Below are 14,589 nucleotides of genomic sequence, written 5' to 3' on the forward strand. Positions count from 1 at the left end.
CAGTATAAAGAAAGGTCTTAGGATTGAAATGAATTTCTGAAAAAACTAGTACTGATTCAGTGATAAAATAGTTTGAGGAAAGTGTAAAGAAACAATTAGCAATCAGAACACAAATCACAGAACAAACAATTTTATGGAGTACTTTGGCAAATAGCTTTCACACAAGGGAAAAGGGGTTGGGAACACAGAGAGTACACCTCAATGGAGCACACAAACAACAGAATACATAGAGTTTTTGAGAGGTTACATAGAGCTAGTAGGTTAGGTAGAATGCAGGTCATGCAGCCAAGATCACAGTACAAAACATGTTGAGGAAAGATAAACACAACTAGTGTCACTCTAAGGAGATTAGATAACTTAGCAGGAGTGAGGCAGAAGAGGAAAGGACTAATGCTAGGCAAATATTAACAAGTGAAGGCATGCTAATTATACAAAAGCAGAGTTTTGGAATGCCAGATAAACAGTAATTAGTCAAACATGCTTAGTTAGATATGTAGATATGTTAAACAAGGGTTTAACGAAAGAGAAAATCACGTAAAGAGTCGGCAAATATCACTGACAACTCAAATAAAGCAAGAAAAGAATAATCAGAATGAACATAGACATATAGAATCAGTGGAAAAGTTGAACCAAGCACTTAATAGAGGCATATTAGGATAAAAATCACACGACATCGAATTATTCTAAAGAAAAAAAATCACAGGAACCAAAGCATGGGATAATGTCAGTACACAAGTAACCTAGACAAACTCAGAACCCAAACAATAATGTCGAAAAATTAGGGTTTTCAGCATAAACAAGTTAGAGTTAGAGAAAACCCTACCAAATCGGTTCAAACACATAAGAAATAAAAGATTAAACACCCAAAAGTATCAAATGTTTTGGAAAAAGAACTTCCGAAAACCCTGGTTTAAAAAAAATGGAAAACCATTCGAAAATTAGAAGGTTCTTGTTAAAAAATCAAGAGATTCTTGTAAAACACATATGAAATAGGTTCGATCCATCTCAGATCTTGCACAGATCTGAGAAGTCCTAAGGACAAAAATTAGGGTTTGAAGAAGAACAATACAGAGATGAAGAGGTAGGCTTAGAAACCCATAGATCATAGGCGATATAGGAAGCTCTTACTTAGAATTGAACCGGAGCAGCCTGAAACAGGCGAGACCAAGGGTGTAAGCAAACTAACCCTGGTCCCTTGAGGACCCTAGAGATGGTGATACTAGTAAACGAGAGGCCATTAGAGGCCTAGGGGTGGTGAAAACCACCATGAATAGCCATCAATGAGTGCTGGTGAGGATGGATTAGGGTTAGGTATTGAGAGCATTAGAGAGGGAAGGGATTTCAGGGCGGCTGTGTGGGTGAGAATGACCGGGTTTGGGGGGGTCGTTCGGTTTAAGAAGGAAAGGGTTAATTGTGGCTGTTGATCTCTATGATCAACGGCCGAGATAGAAAGAGTTTGGAGTCGAGTCGGGCATTAAGGTTGGGCTGGGTAGGTTTAACTTAAAATTGGGCTGGGTTGGGTCAAATTAGGATCAGAATTGAATAGGAAATAGGGCCAAATTTTAAATAGCCAATTTTAATAACTAAATAATTTATAAAAACTAATAAACGAATACCAAAAATATCTCTATGCACTAAAATTATTTAAAATAGTTATTTAACATTTTGAAAATATAAAAGATCATTTTATGCATAAATAATGTAATTATACAATAGTATGGGCTATTATTGCAAAGACGTGCGATTTAGCTTGAAAAAATTTAATTGTAATTACAAAAAATGCACTAAAAATATTTGAACAGCATGTTGGCATAAGTAATGAATTTAGATGGCTAAATCATCACAAAAGTAACGTGAAGGATAATTATTGGATATTTATATAATAAAAAGAGGAGAAATAAATTGATTTGGAGCCTTTTAAAAACTATAGAAAAATTATAAAAAATACTTATGCATGCTAATAACTGCATATGTACTATTTTGAAAGCATACATATGTATTAAAATATGTGAGGAAAAATTGGGTATCAATGGCTGTCCCTCTTCACCCGGGAAAGATGAAAGAGTTTTCGGGTAAAGAAATGATGGCCAATTTTGATCGACTGGGATGTTTTGAAAGGTAGAGGCCGGGCTCCGGTCTTGAGTTTCCTACATATACCTGGTTTTACAGGAATCAGGCCATGTGTAGTTCTAAATTCATTGGCGGAATATACCGATGAAGTCATTGCAAGAAACGACACGAGGTGCAAGAGCGGTTATGGTGAACGGTTAAGTTTGAGATAGTCGAATGAACTAGAGCGAGGCTGCTCCTGCTAGGATAGTAGTTGCTTGTTGATCACCTGCAGATAAAGAGATACTACGAACCCGTATTTATGCGAAAATTTAAACATGATGCATGTTCCTTTTGGACCATGAAAGTTGTCTTTGGACAGTTAAGGATGACATCCTCAGACCATGATGTCCTGGGCCATGAATTGTTTGGTGCGGGATTCATAGGCCGTGAAATGATGTTCTCGGTCCATGAAGATGGTGCCTCCGAACCATGACGCCTTTGAATTATGATATGCAAATTTGAGAGATCCTTAGGCCATGGCATGGTGTCTTCCGGCTATGAGGATGATGCCTTTAGACTATGAAGCCTTTGGATAGATTGGCGATATTTTAGCCCATGAGGTGCAATAATATGATGTTAACAAGACAAGTCTTAGTCTTGTAAAATGAAGGGCAGAGCTTAGCTCGATAGAAAAGAAAATAGATAATACTGGAATAGAGCAATACTTATAAAAGGAGGGACAATGCTTAGTCTGATGCCAATGGGGAGGCAAGGATTATCCTCATGCAAATGGAGAGGCAAGGATTTGCCTCATGCAGGTAGGGAGGCAAGGATTAGCCTCATGCAGGTAACGAGGCAAGGATTAGCCTCATGCAAATGGGGAGGCAAGGATTATCCTCATGCTAGCACGGAGGCATGGATTAGCCTCATGAAGATAGGGAGGCAAGGATTAGCCTCAGGCAGATATGGAGGCAAGGATTAGCCTCATGCAATTATGGGGAGGCAAGGATTAGCCTCATGCAATTATGGGGAGGCAAGATTGGCCTCATGCAATTGGGGAGGCAAGGATTAGCCTCGTATAGGTGTGGAGGCAGGGATTAGCCTCATGTAATTAGGGAGGCAAGGATTAGCCTCATGCAGATATAAAGGCAAGGATTAGCCTCATGCAATTATGGGGAGGCAAGGATTAGCCTCATGCAAATATGGAGGCAGGGATTAGCCTCATGCAAATATGGAGGCAGGGATTAGCCTCATGCAGATAGGGAGGCAAGGATTAGCCTCATGCAGGTAACGAGGCAAGGATTAGCCTCATGCAAATGGGGAGGCAAGGATTATCCTCATGCTAGCACGGAGGCATGGATTAGCCTCATGAAGATAGGGAGGCAAGGATTAGCCTCAGGCAGATATGGAGGCAAGGATTAGCCTCATGCAATTATGGGGAGGCAAGGATTAGCCTCATGCAATTATGGGGAGGCAAGATTGGCCTCATGCAATTGGGGAGGCAAGGATTAGCCTCGTATAGGTGTGGAGGCAGGGATTAGCCTCATGTAATTAGGGAGGCAAGGATTAGCCTCATGCAGATATAAAGGCAAGGATTAGCCTCATGCAATTATGGGGAGGCAAGGATTAGCCTCATGCAAATATGGAGGCAGGGATTAGCCTCATGCAAATATGGAGGCAGGGATTAGCCTCATGCAAGTATGAAGGCCGGAATTAGCCTCACGCAAATATTGAGGCAGGGAGTAGCCTCATGCAATTATGGGGAGGCAAGAATTTGACTCATGCAGGTATGGAGGCAAGGATTAGCCTCATGCAAGTATGGAGGCAGGGATTAGCCTCATGCAATTAGGGATGCAAGGATTAGCCTCATGCAGATATAGAGGCAAGGATTAGCCTCATACAATTTTGGGGAGGCAAGGATTAGCCTCCTGAAAATATGGAGGTGGGGATTAGCCTCATGCAAATATGGAGTCAGAGATTAGCCTGATGCAGCTATAGATGCACGGATTAGCCTCATGCAATTATGGAGGCACGGATTAGTCTCATGTAGATATGGAGGCAGGGATTAGCCTCATGCAAGTATGGAGGCAATGATTAGCCTCATGTAAGTATGGAGGTAGGGATCAGCCATATGCAAATATGGAGGCAGGGATTAGCCTCATGCAAATATGGACGTAGGGATTAGCCTCAACAGCTATAGAGGCAAGGATTGCCTCATGCAAATATGGGAGCAAGGATTAGCCTCATGTAGATACGGAGGCAGGGATTAGCCTCATGCACGAATGGAGGCAATGATTAGCCTGGTGCAAGTATGGAGGCAAGGATTAGCCTCTTGCAAATATGGAGGCACGGATTAGCCTCAGGCAGAGGAGGCAAGGATTAGCCTTATGCAATTATGGGGAGGCAACGATTAGCCTCGTATGGATAGGGAGGCAAGGATTGGCCTCCTGTAATTGGGGAGGCAAGGATTAGCCTCATGCAGGTATGGAGGCAGGTATTAGCCTCATGCAATTAGGGAGACAAGGATTAACCTCATGCAGATATGGAGGCATAGATTAGCCTCATGCAAATATGGAGGCAGGGATTAGCCTCAGGCAGATATGGAGGCAAGGATTAGCCTCATGCAATTATGGGGAGACAAGGTGTGAGTCCCCGTGAAAAATTTCCACTCTAAACCCAAACCTCGTAGTGCCTAGTTAGGGTCAGGTGATAGAAACTCACAAAAATTCTTCAGAGGATTGGTCAGGTGGCATACAAGCTCCAGCTGCCACCCGAGATGTCATTGGTACACCCGGTCTTTCATGTGTCTGTGTTGAGGAAGGTAGTGGGAGATCCGTCAACCATTTTGCCAGCTGAGACCATTGAGGTTAATGAAGAGCTATCATATGAAGAAGTTCCAGTTGCCATTCTTGATGGGCAGGTTCGAAAATTGAGAAATAAGGAAATTGCATCCGTGAAAGTATTATGGCGGAACCAGCAAGTTGAGGAAGCTACTTGGCAAGCCGAGGATGAAATGAAAAAGAAGTATCCGCATTAGTTTGAATAGTCAGGTAACAACTTTAATGCATTTAGTTCCTACAAACTCTTATCTTTTCGGTTGATCTATGTAAAACCGTCCCCTTTTTGGTAATGTGATTGCCTATACGACCTTGGTTGGTGTTGTACAAGTTACATTATGTTTATGAAATATGTTTATGCTATTAGGATATGATTCTGGGGCTCTCTGGCAAGGGGATAGGCCTAACTACAAAGGAAACTCTGGCAAAATTTTCGGAAATTTAGGGAGTTAGCTAAAAACCAAGAACCAAAGTTTCCCAGAAAAGTACAAATATGCGGTCGAGAATGCGGTCGCATACCAGGTATGCGGACCGCATTTCTGCCGCAGAGTGAGTCAGGGTGTTAGCTAATTTGAGGTTAAAAATGTTGTCCACTATGCGATCGCATAACCGATATGCGGACCACATAGTCGTCGCAAAATTTCCTTGGGATCTTGTGAAGGTAAGTTCTGCGGTGCATAATGCGACCGCAGAACGGGTATGCGGACAACATTTCCGTTGCATACCCAAGCAGAAGGTTCAGGTTTTGGGAGCCTTTTTGTGGTCCAATATGCGGCCCGTATTTCCACTTTGCGATCGCAAATGCGATCGCAGATCCGACCCGGGGCTCCAATTTTCTAATTTTTAACCCGACGCCACTATCGTTATATTCGGTATTATAGCTCATTTTGAGAAATTTTCTGGACATTTCTAGAGTGAGGGAGAGGGGTCTAAGTGAGAGAAAGTTCCCCCCCCCCCCCCCACCAAATTACTCCATGAAACCTTGTTGAATCCTTGATGATAATCAAGCAAGGGCAACTAAACTTTTCATCCCAAGAGGTAAGGCTTCATCACCTTAGTATTATTTCTACACTCAGCTATATGGGGTCATTAGTAAGGTAATTCATGGGTATAAGAATTAGTTCCTTGCATGCATATCAAAACATAGGGTATTGGAAGCTAGTAAACTAAAAAGGGAGCAATTAGGGTATAAAAGGATAGAAATTTCTCTCAAAAGGGGCCTAAGATCATAATGCACCTTTAGTGTTTGATATTATGCACCAAGCTAGAATCTCAACTTCATCTCTATTTCTCGGATTAATTTGTAATTCTTACAAAATAGATCGAAGCGATAGGAGTTCCGGAAATTTGTAAAGAGTAAGGGAAGCTATATTGAGGTATGTATGGCTAAAACCCCCTTTTATTAGAAATTGAGCTCCGTGGGCGTTTACGAAAGTGTGGTAAGATTTTAATTGGTTAATGTATTGATTGTTATTGCGCATTAATTGATTTGCAATTATCTACACATATACGTGAAGGATGTGCCTTAATGTGATGCAATGTACCATTCTTGAAAATTTGGAGAAGTATGAAGAATACAGTTATGTGTCGAAATGCTTAGGCTATAGGCCGAGATTGAAACTGAGAATTATTCACGCTATGTGTTCACTTACATGTGCTTGCAACTTAAACTACTCTTGTATATGTCTATGATCACAACTTGCAAGATGAATACTGAAAACGGAAAACGATGTGATAATGGTGGCCCTAAGTGCCAAGGAATTGATATGATATATGTGAAATAAAGAATCGTATGTGATGACTAATGAGAAAGGAACAACGCCTGGATAAGGCGCCTAGCCGATCGGGTCGTGATCGGACACCATGCCGCACACATGGTGGTAATGTGCTGATATTCAGCTCCGGATAGAGGAAATGAAATAGTGATTGAGATACATGCCTTAAATGAGGCAACCTAGCCGGTCGGGTTGTGATCGGACTCCGCTCAACATAGCGGTGGTATTGAGAACAGTGATGAACGTAGGAAAGGAATGCCCCAAACTAAGTTATGGGAATTATGTGAATGATTTTATGATTTGAATATTTGATTCACCTAGGTGATTTACTTGTCATTGCTTGGTAGTTCTTTCTAGTAAAATGGTGTTTAGTTATACATACTAGTACTATTCCGTGGTACTAACGTCCCTTTTGCCGGGGGTGCTATATTTTCTTAAATGAATGTAGGTGGCTCCATAGTAGATAGTGCCGATCGTGTGTGGCGGAGCATTCTCCTCCCCAAAGATCTTGGTGAGCCCCTTTCTCCGTCAAGGGGCTATATTGCACATCTTCTTATTTTGGACTTTCACTTCTGATGTATAGCCGGGGCCTTGTTGCCGGCGTTTTCGCATTTATTTTTGTATCCTTAGAGGCTCCGTAGACATGTATGTGGGTTATGCGTGGGCATTGAATGGGCGTGCTATCCATGTTATAAATCTAAACTTACGTTGCCTATGAATTGTAACTCTATGGGAACCTTGGAAACTAACTTATCTACAGTTAATGTGGTGATCTAAAATGAACTAAAAGTGTTGAATATACTATCTACCTTTGTTGAATAAATGAAAGCATGGTCCCCTTATTCGTATTTAGTTGGGTGTCTTAGTGTTTGGTAAGGCTTGCTCAGTTGGGGTCACTCGATTGAGCGCCGGTCGCGCCTCCCGAGGTTGGGGCATGACAAACTTGGTATCAGAGCCTAAGGTTTTAAAGTATCCTAGGATGTCTCGGAGCCGTGTCTAGTAGAGTCCTTCTTATCGGTGTGTAGTCGACCACATCTATAAGTTGGAGGCTATTTGGACATTTAGGAATTCCACCCTTCTTTGATATTCTGGATCATGCGGTGAAACTGTTCCCTCCCTAATTAGTGCGTCGTTTTATCTTTCAGTAAATGGCACCTAAGAAGAAAGCGAGAATTGGCCAAACGGCCAATGCCACCTCAAGAGTGGTTGATGATTCAATGCTTGATGTTGCGGGTGAGGGTAGTCGCCCTACTATTAATCTGCCTGATCCCTCTATTCCAGAGCAGACTACCCAAGTTCTTACACATGCGGAGGGCACCACTATCCCTCCCATTGATACTCCGGTCCCGCCTCCAGCCCCAGCTTCCGGTTCTAGTATTTCTGATGGGGATCTTAGGGAAGCTATTTAGATGTTGACCCAGTTAGTGGCCTCTCAGGCCCAGAGGTCAGGTATTGCACCCAGTTCATCATCTAGCCAGCAAGGGGATTCCACCAGTTCCAGGGTGAACAGATTTCTTCAGTTAGACCTTCCAGTATTTTCGGGTGCCAATCTAGAAGAAGACCCCCAGGATTTCATTGATGAGATGCACAAGACCCTCAGGGTGATGCGTGCAACTGAGACAGAGGGAGTAGAGTTGGCTTCCTACCGTCTGAAAGGGGTGGCCTATGCATGGTTTGAGTTATAGGAGGATTCCTGCGAGGAGGGGAGCCCTCCGGCCAGGTGGAGTGAGTTTGCAAATGCCTTCATAGATCACTTCCTGCCTGCTGAGACAAGGGCAGCTCGTGCAGCAAAGTTTGAGAATTTAAAGCAAGGTAACAAGAGTGTGTGGGAGTACAACATGGATTTTGCTCGCTTTTCCAAGTATGTCATTCATATGTTGCCTACAATGGAGGCCAGAGTGCGCCAATTTGTTCAGGGCCTTAATTCTTTAACCATTAATGAGGCTTCTACGGCTGCATTGAATTCTGATATGAACTACGGGAAAATGGTCGTAAATTGAAGAACAAAATGGAGAGAGAGGGTAACAGCAAGGCCCGGTCTACGGGCAACATGGGAGAGTCACAAGGTGGGGGAAGATCAGCTTTCAAAGGAGGATCATCAGGGCCTTCCCAGTCTGTTGCACAGTCTTCAGCCAGTGCACCGCCATCGGGGCCCAACCAGCAGCAGTGGAGTCGTTTCAGGCCAGATCAGGGCAACAGGGGATCCCATCAGCGGGGTCGATCAGGAGAGAGGTCCCAGCAGCAGCAGAGGTCCCCGTGCCCCAGGTGCGGGAAGATTCACTCGGGGATTTGCTACATAGAGTTACCTATATGCTATGGATGTGGGATGGGGGGTCATATCTAGAGACATTGTCGTGTATCCCGCCAGGGAGCGGGCAGGCGCACAGCTCAGCCTTCCAGTCCAACAGCTGCTACATCTGCAGCCCCTTCTCCAGCTCGAGGTTCCCCAGCACCCGCAGGGCGTGGTGCAGCTAGGGCTGGTATGCAATGTTCAGGAGGTCCCAGCCGATTCTATGCTATGCGTGGCCGTGAAACTGCAGAGGCTTCTCCAGATGTTGTTACAGGTATTCTGACTATCCAATCTCATGATGTGTATGCACTTATTGACCCAGGTTCCACCTTATCCTATGTTACCCATTTTGTTGCTATGGAATTTGGGATAGAACCAGAACAGCTTCATGAACCATTCTCAGTATCTACTCCAATTGGTGAGTCAATTTTTGCTGCTCGAGTCTATAGGGGGTGTGTAGTCACGGTGCAGGGTAGGAACACCACGACCGATCTTGTTGAGTTAGGGATGGTCGACTTTGATGTAATAATGGGGATGGACTGGCTTTATTCATGCTTTGCTAAACTTGACTGTCGAACTAGAACTATCAGGCTTGAATTCCCTAATGAGCCCGTTATTGAATGGAAGGGAGATAATGTAGTGCCTAGAGGTCAGTTTATTTCCTACCTTAAGGCTGCAAATATAATCAAGAAGGGGTGCATCTATCGTCTATTTCGGGTTGCAGACACCAATGTTGAGGCGCTTAGCCTTGAGTCTGTGCCAGTGGTGAATGAATTCCTGGATGTCTTTCCAGATGAGCTCCCTGGGATTCTTCCAGATAGGGAGATTGATTTTGAGATCGATGTGATGCCAGGCACGCAGCCTATATCAATTCTACTTACAGAATGGCACCGACAGAATTGAAAGAGCTAAAGGAGCAATTGAAGGATTTGTTAGAATAGGGTTTCATCCGGCCGAGTGTGTCGCCATGGGGCGCACCGGTCTTGTTCGTAAGAAAGAAAGATGGATCGCTGCGGATGTGTATTGACTACCGGCAACTCAACAAAGTCACAATCAAAAACAAATATCCTCTGCCCAGAATAAATGACTTGTTTGATCAATTGCAAGCTGCTACGTGTTTCTCAAAGATTGACTTGCGGTCCGGGTATCACCAGTTGAAGATAAGGGAGCGGGATATTCCAAAAACAGCCTTTAGAACTCGGTATGGGCACTTTGAATTTATGGTAATGTCTTTTGGGCTAACAAATGCCCCGAGAACTTTCATGGACCTTATGAATCGAGTCTTCAAGCCCTTTCTAGACTCCTTTGTGATAGTGTTTATTAACGATATCCTCGTGTATTCCCAAAGTCGGGAGGACCATGCTGCCCATCTCAGGGCAATATTAAAGACACTTCAACAACATCAATTGAATGCAAAATTTTCAAAATGTGAATTTTTGCTTGAATCTATCGCGTTCTTGGGCCATGTCGTCTCAAGGAATGAATTATGGTTGATCCTCAAAAGATTGCAGCAGTGAAGAATTGGCCTAGGCCTACCACTCCTACTGAGATTCGCAGTTTCTTAGGTCTGGCCGGGTACTACAGGAGGTTTGTGGAGGGGTTTTCTACTCTTGCCTCTCCTTTGACTAAATTGACGCAGAAAGCGGTTAAATTCCAATGGTCCGATTCTTGTGAAAAGAGTTTCCATGAATTGAAGTCAAGATTGACAATAGCACCGGTATTAGCCCTGCCAGAGGGTACAGAGGGGTTTGTGGTGTATTGTGATGCTTCGAGAATCGGGCTCGGGTGTGTGTTGATGCAACATGGCAAAGTTATAGCCTATGCTTCTAGGTAGCTCAAGAATCATGAGAAGAACTATCCAACCCATGACTTAGAGCTGGCAGCAGTGGTGTTTGCACTAAGGATTTGGCGGCATTATTTGTATGGGGTTCATGTGGATGTATTTACGGATCATAGGAGCCTTCAATATATTTTCAAGCATAAAGAGTTGAATCTGAGGCAAAGAAGAAGGCTAGATTTACTCAAGGACTATGACATTGATATTCTCTACCACCCGGGAAAGGCTTATGTCGTGGCAGATGCACTTAGTCGAAAATCCATGGGGATTTTGTCTCATTTGGGGGCGTATCAGAGGCCGTTAGCCAGGGAGGTCTACCAGTTGGCCAGTTTGGGAGTTCTCCTTGCGGACTCTAATGAAGGAGGGGTAATTATACGTAATAGAGCTGAATCTTCGCCTGTAGACGAAGTGAAGGAAAAACAATTTAACGATCCATTGCTAGCACAATTGAAAGAGGGGATTCACGAACACGAGACCACAGTTTTCTCCTTCGGCATGAATGATGGTACTCTACGGTACCAAGACCGCCTATGTGTTCCTGATATCGACGGTCTTCAGGAAAGGATCATGGCAGAAGCTCACACATCCAGGTATTCCGTGCACCCAGGTTCTACAAAGATGTATCATGACCTCAAGGAAATTTATTGGTGGGACAATATGAAAAGGGATATGGCGGATTTTGTGGCAAAATGTCTGAATTGTCAGCAAGTAAAGGCCGAACATCAAAGACCCGGTGGATTAGCTCAAAACATAGAAATTCCAATGTGGAAATGGGAGATGATTAATATGGATTTTATGGTAGGTCTGCCGCGCACTCCGCGCAAGTTCGACTCAATTTGGGTGATCGTGGATCGACTCACGAAGTCAGCACACTTATTGCCGGTTAAATCTACAGACACAGCGGAATAATATGCTCAGTTATATATCAAAGAAATAGTCAGGTTACATGGCACTCCAGTTTCAATCTTTCTGATCGAGGGGCTCAGTTGACAGCCAACTTTTGGAAGAAGTTTCAACAAGGTTTGAGGACGCAGGTGAATCTTAGCACATCTTTTCATCCACAAACCGATGGGCAAGCTGAGCGGACTATTCAGACGATTGAAGACATGTTGCGAGCTTGTACTCTTGATTTCAAGGGTAGTTGGGATGACCATTTGCCACTCATAGAATTTGCTTACAATAATAGTTTCCATGCTAGTATCCAGATGGCACCATTCGAGGCATTGTACGCTAGGAGATGTAGATCTCCTATTGGATGGTTCGAGGTTGGAGAAGCGGAGTTGATAGGGTCGGACCTTGTGCATCAGGCCATGGAGAAAGTCAAGGTTATTAAAGAAAGGTTGAAGACTGCTCAGAGTCGCCAAAAGTCTTACTCGGATGTTCGTCGTAGAGATTTAGAGTTCAAAGAAGATGATTGGGTATTTCTGAAGGTATCCCCTATGAAGGGCATCATGCGGTTCGGAAAGAAGGGAAAATTGAGTCCGAGGTATGTCGGACCGTACAGGATCATTCAGAGGATTGGTCAGGTCGAATACAAGCTCCAGCTGCCACCCGAGATGTCATTGGTACACTCGGTCTTTCATGTGTCTATGTTGAGGAAGGTAGTGGGAGATTCGTCAACCATTTTTCTAGCTGAGACCATTGAGGTTAATGAAGAGCTATCGTATAAAGAAGTTCCAGCTGCCATTCTTGATAGGCAGGTTCGAAAATTGAGAAATAAAGAAATTGCATCCGTGAAAGTATTATGGCGGAACCAGTAAGTTGAGGAAGCTACTTGGGAAGCCGAGGATGAATTGAAGAAGAAGTATCCGCATTTGTTTGAATACTCAGGTAACAGCTTTAATGCATTTAGTTCCTCTGAACTCTTATCTTTTGGGTTGATCTATGTAAAACCGTCCCCTTTTTGGTAATGTGATTGCCTATACGGCCTTGGTTGGTATTGTACAAGTTACATTATGTTTATGAAATATGTTTATGCTGTTAGGATATGATTCTGGGGCTCTCTGGCAGGGGGATAGGCCTAACTACAAAGGAAACTCTGGCAAAATTTTCAGAAATTTAGGGAGTTAGCTAAATTTGGGGACTGGCAATATGTTTCAGGTTATAAAGGGCAGAAGGATACACAAAGACTGTTAGTAAGTGAACCTTGATCCTCATCCGAGGATGAATGATCTTAAGTGGGGGAGGATGTGAGGCCCCGTGAAAAATTTCCACTCTAAACCCGAACCTCGTAGTGCCTAGTTAGGATCAGGTAATAGAAACTCACAAAAATTCTTCGCGGCGAGCAAGTTCACCGCGGTTCGGACCCTTTGAGCTGATCTATGCATTTAAAAACTAAGAATCAAAGTTTCCCAGAAAAGTACAAATATGCGGTCTAGAATGCGGTCGCATACCAGGTATGCGGATGCATTTCTGCCGCAGAGTGAGTCAGGGTGTTAGCTAATTTGAGGTTAAAAATGCAGTCCACTATGCGATCGCATAACCGATATGCGGACCACATAGTCATCGCAAAATTTCCTAAGGATCTTGTGAATGTCAGTTCTGCGGTGCATAATGCGGCCGCAGAACGGGTATGCGGATCGCATTTCTGTCGCATACCAAGCAGAAGGTTCAGGTTTTGGGAGCCTTTTTGCGGTCCAATATGCGGCCCGCATTTTGCGATTGCAAATGCGATCGCAGATCCGACTCGGGGCTCCAATTTTCTAATTTTTAACCCAACGCCCCTATCGTTATATTCGGTATTATAGCTCATTTTGAGCAATTTTCTGGACATTTCTAGAGTGAGGAAAAGGGGTCTATGTGAGATAAAGTCCCCCCCCCCCCCGCCGACCCGCCCAAACTACTTACCACTACGTAACGTACGTTNTAGCTCATTTTGAGCAATTTTCTGGACATTTCTAGAGTGAGGGAGAGGGGTCTAAGTGAGAGAAAGTTTCCCCCCACCAAATTACTCCATGAAACCTTGTTGAATCCTTGAAGATAATCAAGCAAGGCAACTAAGCTTTTCATCCCAAGAGGTAAGGCTTTATCACCTTAGTATTATTTCTACACTCAGCTATAAGGGGTCATTAGTAAGGTAATTCATGGGTATAAGAATTAATTCCTTGCATGCATATCAAAACATAGGGTATTGGAAGCTAGTAAACTAAAAATGGAGCAATTGGGGTATAAAAGAATATAAATTTCTCTCAAAAGGGGCCTAAGATCATAATGCACCTTTAGTGTTTGATATTATGCACGAACCAAGCTATAATCTCAACTTCATCTCTAATTCTCGGATTAATTTGTAATTCTTACAAAATAGATCGAAGCGATAGGAGTTCCGAAAATTTGTAAAGAGTAAGGGAAGCTATATTGAAGTATGTATGGCTAAAACCCCCTTTTATTAGAAATTGAGCTCCGTGGGCGTTTACGAAAGTGTGGTAAGATTTGGATTTGTTAATGTATTGATTGTTGTTGCGCATTAATTGATTTGCAATTATCTACAATATACGTGAAGGATGTGCCTCAATGTGATGTAATGTACCATTCTTGAAAATTTAGAGAAGTATGAAGAATACAATTATGTGTCGAAATGCTTAGGCTATGGGCAAAGATTGAAATTGAGAATTATTCACGCTAGCTATGTGCTCAGTTACCTGTGCTTGCAACATAAACTACTCTTGTATATGTCTATGATCACAACTTGCAAGATGAATATTTAAAATGGTAAACGATGTGATAATGGTGGCCCTAAGTGCCAAGGAATTGATATGATATATGTGAAATAAAGAATCGTATGTAATGACTAATGAGAAA

This window comes from Nicotiana attenuata, chromosome 11 (genome assembly GCF_001879085.1).
Source record: "Nicotiana attenuata strain UT chromosome 11, NIATTr2, whole genome shotgun sequence".
In the NCBI taxonomy this organism is placed as follows: Eukaryota; Viridiplantae; Streptophyta; class Magnoliopsida; order Solanales; family Solanaceae; genus Nicotiana; species Nicotiana attenuata.